At 40.6% G+C, this 10,670-nt stretch overlaps 1 protein-coding gene and 1 long non-coding RNA gene across 3 annotated transcripts in view; one reads left to right on the top strand and one right to left on the bottom strand.

Annotated features, from left to right (window-relative positions):
* Positions 1–2,740: 2,740 nt before the first annotated feature.
* On the bottom strand, positions 2,741–3,349 carry LOC134214664 (uncharacterized). Its single transcript, XR_009979868.1, has 3 exons — positions 3,290–3,349; positions 2,878–3,006; positions 2,741–2,821 (listed from the first exon to the last, which is right to left on the bottom strand). It is a non-coding gene; the product is annotated as an uncharacterized LOC134214664 (long non-coding RNA).
* Positions 3,350–5,751: 2,402 nt separating this feature from the next.
* Positions 5,752–10,670, top strand: part of LOC134209681 (uncharacterized) — a 139,569-nt gene continuing 134,650 nt past the window's right edge. The window contains exons 1-2 of one of the 2 annotated variants that reach the window (XM_062685691.1): positions 5,783–5,798; positions 6,255–6,355. The gene's annotated coding sequence lies outside the window, so the exon portion shown is untranslated. Of the gene's footprint in view, positions 6,356–10,670 lie in introns of both variants that reach the window. The other variant, XM_062685687.1, reaches the window with a different exon arrangement.

Below are 10,670 nucleotides of genomic sequence, written 5' to 3'. Positions count from 1 at the left end.
GAGGCGTGAACACTATAGACACTATAGATTCCATAGACGAGCTGAGGCGAAGGCGAGTGTAGCCAAACGAACTGTCAGTTAGTGTAGCCAAACGAGCATGACGTCACAAATGCAATCTAAGCAATGGAACGTGTGACGTCAAATTCGCGTGGTACACTGTGAAAAAATGGAAAAACACACTAAATCGAAATGACTCAACCGTGCCTCCGCTCGTCTATGGAACCTATAGTGTCTATAGTGAACACGTCATTTGTTTGCAAGTGTCCAACGCTTATTTTCAACAACAAAATAAGTTGGTGAACGGATTTGCTTGGCTACGACACTGGCCATCGCGTTCCCCCGACCCATTCGATCCGTTTTCGATTCCCGGCCTTTGCCTCGTTATCGTTTGCAATTGTCGTCGTGTAGAAATTGTTACGTTGGGTCTGTCGTTCGTCTCAGAGTCTTTCGCAATCCTCAGTTGGCTCTTGTGACCGCGCTTCCAAGCTGTACCTGGAAGGTGTTCAGAGAAAATTTTCTTATAAAAACTGCCTTTAGCCATCTAACTTCATGGTGCGGGTTATGGTGTTTATACCATAACTCATCTCCGGCCATCAGTTTGTCAAAAGGATCAACTTTGGAATTTGCCAAAGTACCGTCCCTTAAATTTGATTCGTCATTGTCGGGTAATAAAGAGAGCTGATTTTTATAATTACTTTTAGGGTGTAATAGATTAATTGAGGTCTTTGGTTTGTACGAGAATATCTTTGCTGATGGATGTTTTCCATCATCTGTCAAGTTGTAGTTCCTATAATTGATTAGAAAAAGATTGATTTGGTCCTCTAAATTCAATTCTGAAATTTCCAGTTCTAAAAAGAATTTCGTCAAAACTTCCCTAACTGTTTTTACGGACCTTTCCACAGAAAACTGCATCCTCATAGTTGCCACGGGAGGTTTTGGAGCTGTTAATGTGGAAGCTATAACAGTAGGGTTCGTTTCGGTATAACGTGAAACACAGAAAGAACTAAGACAAACAGATTAATAAAGGTACGAGCTTGCGATCGAGCCCACGACCTCCTGCTTAAAGGCAGTAGCGGTTGCCACAAGATCACTGAGTTTGTGTCCGGAATCGATGCACATTTTACCAATATTGCCGCTAAAAGCATAACAGTTACTGTCCCATGTCCAGTCCATCCATATCAATATGAGACAGATATCCTCGCGGCAGCAACTTAATCAGTTCTAAAAATAATCAGGACTTGAAAGGATCTTTTCGGACAGAATACGGTACATAATTTGACAAATTTCCTACCATTTTCAGGACAAATATTGTTTTCCTACATTGTGTAAGGACCTACATCTTTCCTACGATTATCAAACATTTTTTTCAAGCTTCCAGTAGAGGTCATGGATCACAGAAATTTGTATAAATATTCAATGGGTTCAATCAATTTATTTGATTTTTTATTAACATTCAGAAATGGATATGGATCTACCGATTCAAAGCAAACATCCAAGAAATGGTATGATTGTCTGAAAATCTTTATGGGAGCTCAGAATTTATGACGAAGCAAATCTGTTTGTGGTTCCTCAGTTTTCAATGAATCTTTCGAAGTTTGTAGAAAACTTTTTTCCGTGGGCTTCTTATAATCCATTTAAACGAACTTTATTTAACTATTATTGATTGTTGATTTCAGCAACTATTCTTTTACCTCTGGAAAACTTTTAGACCAAAGATAGGCTGACCAGATCATTTCGGTGAAAAAACGGGACAAACGCACTTGCCAAACAAATATTTCACTCTTCAAAGGGTGTTGCGAGTGGTCCGGTAGCGGATCGAGCGGAGCTACCAAAGTGGATTTAAACTACACAAAACTGTAGGTCTAATGCACCGAAATAAACAAGAAAGCCGCAAATTTTATTTTGTACATATATTTAGGGTTTTATCCCCACATTTCTCTTGCCTTTCTACCTCCTACCCAACTTTCCTTTTCTCCTACAGTGACTATAATAACAGTGTCGTCAAGTGTCAGAATTGGAACAGAATCGTCTGTCAGTTCCATACAAATGCGCGTTCCAAACGAGCAGGAGACCTGTCAAACGTGGCACATGACGTTACTCTTCTTATAGGACTCTATTTTCTCCTTCCTTCTATTTACTTTCCTTACACTAGCATTTCCGTACTCACGGTTTTCCCTTTTCACTTGGGGCGTCCCCCTAATTCATCTCGTGCCCTCGCACGGCGGAACACCAACCGCCGCGACGCCTTGCATGCCGCACACCGTACTTGCTCCACCCACGCTGCTTCTGTCCTCTTCTGGATACCCCTCTGGCCGTCCAGTGCGACCTGGATGGGGTATCCCCGAGGCACTTCCGCTGTCGATGCGAGGGTTTCGCACTCCCTCTTGTTGTCGATCGATTTCCGGCCACCTCCTTTCTGCTCCGGTCGCTGCTGTGCGACTGATCCCGCGATCACAGTCCCGTCGTCGAGGCGAGAGTGTCGTTCTTCACCGCGTCGGAAATCGGCTTCCCACCGCCGGCTTACTGCTTTGGTTGCAGCTTTGCGATGGATCCAGCGGACACAGTTCCGTCGTCAATCGAGTGTTGACCTCCTTCCCGTTGTCGATCGGCTTCCAGCCGCCAGGCTACTGCTTCGGCCCAAGCCGGGAAAAGCCTCCGATCAAGGTTTTCTGGTTCCGTTAAAACACCCTGTTAAATATTCGAGTCTCTGTCTCGAGTGTTTCTGTCTCTTGGAACGCTCCTTGATTAGACTCCGATGACCATGTCCGTTCTGCGCTGATTGTGATCCGTTTTTGTCCCAATCCTACCATGCGGATCTGATCTGTGATTTAAAAGTTCAATAATCACTTGTTTCATAGATCAAAGAGTAAGATTTACCTTTCACTCATTCAATTACTGCTCGTTTTCAGAATATATTCGTCGCAATGGATCACGGGTGGTATAATGGAGTATTCCTCTCGTTGTCGGATAATGATTTCCACGTGTGGTAGCGCGCGAATCTTGGTGCTAATTAGAAATACTAGAATAAGAGATCGGCAAAGACGCCATGTTGTTTCCAATCAAACCGTCAAAAGAGGTTCCAAATCGACTTGTTTACTTTTTTCACCCATAAGAGTCAAGCAAAAAGTTAAAGTGATGCCAGTATTATTTCCACGATATCACACCTTTTCATACGTTGCCATTTCGACAGTTTTTCACTCCGCCGGTCTCTGGTTATAGGGTTGCTAGTGCTAATCAATGAGGATTGAGGTTAGCCTTTAAGGTTCCGCCTAAGATGAACAAATCTTACCTCGTCGGACTTTTTTATCGTTCACGCGTCCAACTAAGACGACTGAGAATATTTTTTCCACAATTCCGCGTTACCTCGACGGAAAATTATACTTTTCCGCAGTTTTGTCCCTCGTGGGCAAAACTAAACTTTTCTTCTTGCTCGTGCTGTCGACGAGCTGCTGCTGGCGGCGACGGAGTTTGTTCAGCTCATTTATAAATTATGTTTTGATGTTGTCGTTTTTTACAGTGCATGATTTCGAGATATTCAGAATTATCCAGAAAGACTTTGAATGATTCTTAATGCTTCGAAAAGAATCAAAGGGAAGATCCATAAAGTACGTCACGCAAAAATCGGCGATTTTCAACCCCCCCTCCCCCCTTCGTCACACTTTTTGTAATAAACCTCTAAAATTTTTGTATGGATCGTCACGCTGCTCTGAACCCCCCTCCCCCCTAGAGGCGTGACGTACTTTGTGGACGGCCCCAAAGAATTTAAAAATATGTGGTGAAGCAACCTACTCTACAAGATTAAAAAAATCGAAAATGAACTTAATATTGGAAATTAGAATGCTTGTTCCTGATTTTCAGGATATACTTGCCTATCAAGTTACCGGCTCCGTTCAATCCACTGATGAAATTTTAATGCCTTCAGAATAAGTAGAACAAAGTAATTGAAATAAAACTGTATGAAAAAATCTGCAGGAGAAATGCTTGTTGTCATTAATTGATAAAAACCTAGAATACTGAATTTGTTGGAATAATATTTTGGAGCTCTTTGAAAGAATCAATGAAAAAACGGGACAAATTGAGGATTTTTTAAATTACGACGGGACAGCACAATAAGGTCTAAAATACGGGACTGTCCCGTTAAATACGGTACGTATGGTCAGCCTACCAAAGATGTTTTCGATCATTTACTAATCTGGGTTCGATAATTTGGAAGTGTGTCTATTACTCATTCCAAAGGCTGAATTCCAAAATGTGTAGTATGTTGAAATTCTAGTGCGAAGGTTTTCTACAACTCTGCCTAGTAGTTAGTTGTTTGCACTAATTGCAGGAACTAAAACTATTATAAATATTTTGTTATCATCTATTGTAAGTTACTGCATCTGGCATTTTAACTTCGTTTTTAGTTGAATTCAAGGAATGACTTGTTAGGCAGAGTTGTAGAAAAACCTCCACGCTAAAAGTCCAGTCTTGGGGCCCTCCTTAGTCGTGCGGTAAGATGCGCGGCTACAAAGCAAGACCATGCTGAGGGTGGCTGGGTTCGTTTCCCGGTGCCGGTCTAGACAATTTTCGGATTGGGCCTGGGCATAGAGGTATTATCGTGTTAGCCTCATGATATACGAATGCAGAAATTGTAACTTGACTTAGAAACCTCGCAGTTAATAACTGTGGAAGTGCTTAATGAACACTAAGCTGTGAGGCGGCTATGTTCCAGTGGGGGATGTAATGCCAATTAAGAAAAGAGAAAGAAAGCTAAAAGTCCAGCGTACAACACATTTTGGAATTTAGCCTGTGATATGAGTTATTGATAAACTAGTAAATGATCGAGCTCGGATTGCTAAATGATCGAGAACATACTTGCTTTAAACATCCTGAGCGCTATCGGGATTATAAAGTGTCTAAAGTCCTAAAGAACAATCAGAGCTCTATTCCTTTAGAATCCCAGAAACGTCTATGATTATTCTAAACACTCCGATTAACTTTGAAATCACGATTTGATAATGCACAGATTCTTGCCAGTCAATGACTTCATATGTTCCTACCATAATTACGGCTGTCCCACCCAGGCAAATTTATGCGTAGGACATGTCCTACTTGTCCCACCCACTCCCAGCGCCACTGGCCTACATATTCTTAGTATACGAGAGAGGCAAAAATCCGTACGTAATTAGTGTTTGACCCTTTATAGCGCTACAACGTCATTCTAAAGGCTACTGAACCACATTAGCAGAATGTTGATTTTATCCTTTCTTCCTTTTATGGAATCAAATGCATACCTACTCTTATGAAAATCAGTTGGGAAATTGTTATTAATTATGGTTCCTGGCAGTAGATGCAGATCGGGGATCGACTCAAGCAATCGTATAAATCAGGAATCAGAGAAACCGGACAATCAAAAACAAAACATTTTTAATCTTTATCAACTTGAGCAAACTAGTTCTCGTAATCCTTTTTAACGTCACATATTTTCATGGCAATCAATAATCACAGAGTGTTTTCTCATGTTTCTACTCTGCTCCTGCTCTCCATCTACAAACAGCACATGCGCCGGCAGGATGTGCACAGGCAAGTAGCGAGAGAACGTTGAAACTCTATGCCATGCTTTTTGTGCGTACTCCGCGGTTCACCTTACAACCGAACCGTGTGTTACAGCCCAAGCCCATCAAACGACTTCACCGATTGCGTGGTTGGGGAAGAAGCTAAAGAGAGCTTCTGTTCGCTCGGAGCGGTCAGTTTCGTTCGGTCATCGGAAGAGCTAGGACTTGCCTCAAATTGTTAAGCTGACGTACTCCACGTATATTGTGTGTGCTATTTACATACCATCTCCGAGTTTATTGCCAGCAAAAAAGCCACTGTGGTGCAAGAGAAGTGCATTTGTCGCTATTTCCAGCTACCAACGAACAGTGGTGTGGTTCATTTGGTTTTCCTAAGAGGACCCGGTGGCCATCTAGCGGCTCGATAACACGAGGGTGTGAAAAGTGAGAATTTGGAGCACGGTCTGCACTTGCGATTACAGAAAAGTTGATGTGCTAGAAAGTGAAAAGTTGTTAAAAGCCTTTAAGATTGAAACAATAGTAGTGAAAGCTGGAGAAGAAACATTTTTCACTGTGTAATATATCCAGTCTGGATTGATTGATCGAGAACAATATCTACATATCGTGTGGTAAAAAAGAAGAAAACGAAAACAGTAGTTCAAGATTGTGATTTTAATAGAGTAATCTCTTTTTACTATATTTTGCTTACTGTTATTATTTAAGTTATACTGAATTTCGTAAATAAGTGGTTCCAGTAGTGTATAAAATAGAGGATATATTGTGGTATCATACCATTAGAAACAACAAGGGTTATATTACCGAAGGTAACTATCATTTTACTTTTTCTTATTTGGAAGATCCATTAATTACGTAACGCAAAAATGGGGCATATTGAACCTATGTCACACTTTTTGTAAGAAACATCTTAAAAATTTGTATGGAACGTCACACCTCGCTCAACCCCCTCCCCCTTTAAGCGTTACGTAATTTATGGACGCTCCCTACATCAACTACACCAGATCGTTTATCTGTCCGCTTTATAAATCAAACTGTTCCAATTCCATCTCATGCTTCTATATACAACTTATTTCGTTTCGTCTTGCTCACATGACACAAACAAAAAAAACAAGTCCATTTGCATTTAATCATTTTGTGTATGATGGGATGAACATGGGCCCGTTAAGACGAAGAACCGATACAGCTACCCTAGGCATGGACGAGATTTTCCAAAGATAAAAAGGAATCGTGACTGAGCAAAAAACACTTGGTGAAAAAGAACTAAGAGAGATGAACAACCCGCTTCAACATTATCCTCTAGAGCAGTGATTGTCGTTACCAGCGTCATTTCGCAGTTACATAAGTGATGCTGCGTTCTTTGGCTCGCATCGATCTGGGCTCATACACAAGTGATGTTACGCAAAATTTGATAATTTTTAATGTCACTGTAATTTTATTGTGTTGAAGAGGGTTCAAAATAATCGAATATTTTGCATAGGTTAAAACGTTTTTCGAAACCCTACCCCCCTTAAAAATAAAGCATCATCTGTGCATGGTCCCTGTTGTTTATGTATGTGTTTTGTTCTTGAGACTTGTTTTTGATGGGGGACAAGTCGGGGTGGTAGATCGGGATGTGAAGGTCAGATGAACGCTTCAGTGTGGCTGCTGAAGCGTCCATGATGATGATGATGATGATAACCGAGCTAAGGGGGAGTATGGCGAAGATGGGGATGGGGGCGAAATATATGTCAAAAGTGTAGCTCGAAATACTCAACACTGAGATTGAAAGAACAGTAAGACAAGTATTAAGGATGTGCGATGTGAGATTTTGTCATGTTGAAACGAAACAAACTGCCTAAAGATATGAATAAATATTTAAACCAGGACGAAACGAATTTGATTTGTTCCAGCTTGTTTTAAGATTTAATAGTTAAATTTTATCTGTATGTCAAAGATGGTTAGAAATTGAAAATTTCCAATTTCAAATGGCTTGGATTTTTGGAGCACCTATCCTAATAACTGAAATAAGATACTAGGGACAGTTAGCATATGCCACCGGGCGTGTATGGTGTGATTTCTTTTCTCGTCGAGGGACAGCGAAGGTAGGGTACGACGGGGCAAGATGAGCACCCTAAGAATTTATAACTCCTTTATAACGTTCCTTGTTCCAAACGTGGCTAGTAAACTCCCAGGGTCGTTTTATGCGAAATTGTTGACAGTTCAATATACATGCAAACTCAGCATAAACGCAACATAATTTTTGAATGAACTTTAAGGGTGTTCATTTACTAGGATTGGAACTGAATAGCTATCACAATCGAATGTTTTCGAACTTTTGGAAGACGTCAAGAAGCGAGGGGAGAGAAACTATCTCTCAAACATTATTTATTCGAACTATTGTTACCTAGTTTTGTCCTACTTCCATGATCACGAATTTTCCTCTCATAACTCTGATACACAATTTGGCTTATTACTACTAAAAATAACCAGCGCGACTTACGGGTTTTTCTGGATTACTGTGGGTCGTGGACTGACTTATGGAGCTGCTGGGGACCACTGAATAGTATTGGCGAGCGTCGATATCGCCCGCTCTACTGGCGTGTCGCATCGTGCCAGGTCGAAGCAACGGGCTGTTTCTCTAGATATTGATGAGGAACCTCTGGCTCGGCTTGCCGCACCGGAAAGTCGAATGGATGAAAAGCTGATTCGATTATCCGTTTCGCCAGGTGGGAATTCTCGGGATTTCTTTGGTGGTCCGGAACAAGATGGCGTCTTCCACAATGGCGTCGAATACTACCGCTGGACAAACTACTGACCGACACTGGTCTCGAGGTATAGCGTTGGACTCTCCCTTGTAATGTCGAAGACCCCTCTTCTGCATTTGCCTCCAATGGAGAACAAGCAGGGTAGATTTCTGGCTCAGGGGGATCTGGGAAAATGGGAAGGTCCAGTCGGGAAGATTTGTCCACGTGGCCTGTGGTTTTGGGCCTAAATAAACGGAAAAAGGCCGCGTTTGGCCTATTCAGGTCGGTATTAGTAACCTGACAAAGTACCATTCGAAGGTTTTTTCAAGCATCCTGGTAAATTACCTTTTTCCGCTGGGTTTTATTGCACACTGTTCTCTCAGAACGCAATCTGTTTCCGTCAGTCACACAGTACCCTATATGTCATACTAACTTTTAGGTTATGTTTTTAGCTTTTACAATTAACATTTAGTTTACCTTTATTTTTAATTTCACTACTAACAACTAGTTTTATTTTTAACAATCGTAATACTTTTAAGGACCAATAATCTAAAAGACTTAGAAAAAAAAAAAAATACTAAAAAAGCACACTTATTTTTCAACTTCCACCAACTTCCACCTCGAATTATAGCACGCGCCGCGCACTTCTAACTTCTTCGAAGTCTTGAGCCAGAAAGAAGGAATAAGTTTGGTCGAGATAGCAAGAAGTCCCTTTTTCTATAAATCTTTGTTTACATCATTATTCTGACAATCCCTCTGTCATCCATATCGAGAATCATATTACATTTTATGAACTGAGATTTCTGTATGCGGTTCACCTTAAAATGCTTCGGAAATGAATTCCTGTGACCTCATACATAGATGGCAGCACCTAACCCATTGGACCAGTGGCGTATAAAGGAGATCACACAAATACCTGCATTTGGTTGAGCCAATGCTTAAATATTTGAAAACATTGGTTACAAATTATACTTAATATCTTCTCCACAAGCATGTCTTTATATATTACAATACAGTAGTTCTTTTCATTTAGGCAACAATGCGAATTTAAAAAACGATAATCCCGATAAATGTGACTTAACAAAAAATCTGTTTTTGACTGGTTCAAATATACTACGGGGCAAGATGAGCATCCCTACGGGGCAAGAAAGGCACCCTTCTAAAAATCATTTTTCTAAATGAAATATATTAGACAGTGGTGCTCAGGTACACGCTTGCTGCGGGCCAAAATGAAATTATGCGCCAATGCCCCGGGCCGCAATGAGGTTTTTAAATTTATATAACAGCTTATTTTGAGAACTCGTTACTAGTAGATGTTCCTGAAATGTTAAGCAATGCTTTTTCTTCCAAAATGAATCAAATATACAAACAACAAAATGTAGATTTATATCACAATAAATGTATTTGAAAATCAATAGAAAGAAAAAAAAAACTTGTCGCATTTCAATACAATATACATAGTTCACTTACAGTTTTCATGAGCAAGCTTATCAAGATCAGCCTTCAGATTAGAGGTCGAAATACGCAAGGAATTGTCCAAATGTTCATCAGTTATCTTATTTCTAGCTTTTGACTTTACTTGCTTCATTACGGAAAACAGTTGTTCACAAATGTATGTGGATCCAAGCAAAGAAGCTACGAAAAGAGCATGTTTTCGTAGCTCTGAGAAGCGCTCTTCCGGAATAAATTTGGCATAGAATTCCAGAAGATCATGGCGATCAAATTTTTCTCGCAGTTCCGTATCGCACTGTAATTCAATGAGTTCCATTGGGATATTATCTGGAGCTTGCTCGACATCAACACTGAATGGAGCAGAGAAGTTTTAGAATTTTGTCATGAAATCTCCAAATCTCCGAGCAAAATCATTTTTCATCGTTTGGAGCACTTCAACGTATTTTTTTTTGTCGACGACACGATGCAATTTCCGAGAGTTGGGGAATGGGCAAAATGCAGAATTTCCATCTGTTTCTCCCACAACAAGATCTTGTTTTCAAACGTACTGATTTGATTAAGCATGATGTGTACCAATTTACCTTTACCCTGGAGATTTAAATTCAAATAGTTCAGGTGCGTTGTTATGTCAGTCAAGAAAGCCAGATCTGCCATCCACTCCGTATTATTGAAACACTTCGCTGGTTTACCTTTTCTCTCCATGAATTCGACGATTTTATTCCGAAGACCAAATACGCGTCGTAACACCTTTCTCCTGCTCAGCCAACGTACCTAAGTATAATATGGTAGGTCACCATATTCTGCATCCGTGTTTACTAGAAGTGTCTGAAATTCTCGATGGTTCAATGCGTGTGATCGGATGGAATTAACTATTTTGATGACATCTTTGAATCCCACGTTTTGGGCGCAGAGGTTCTCCTGGTGCACGATGTAATGGTACTGGGTG

The sequence above is a fragment of the Armigeres subalbatus genome, chromosome 2, assembly GCF_024139115.2.
Source record: "Armigeres subalbatus isolate Guangzhou_Male chromosome 2, GZ_Asu_2, whole genome shotgun sequence".
Taxonomy (NCBI): domain Eukaryota; kingdom Metazoa; phylum Arthropoda; class Insecta; order Diptera; family Culicidae; genus Armigeres; species Armigeres subalbatus.
This window is presented reverse-complemented; position numbering and strand designations above follow the sequence as displayed.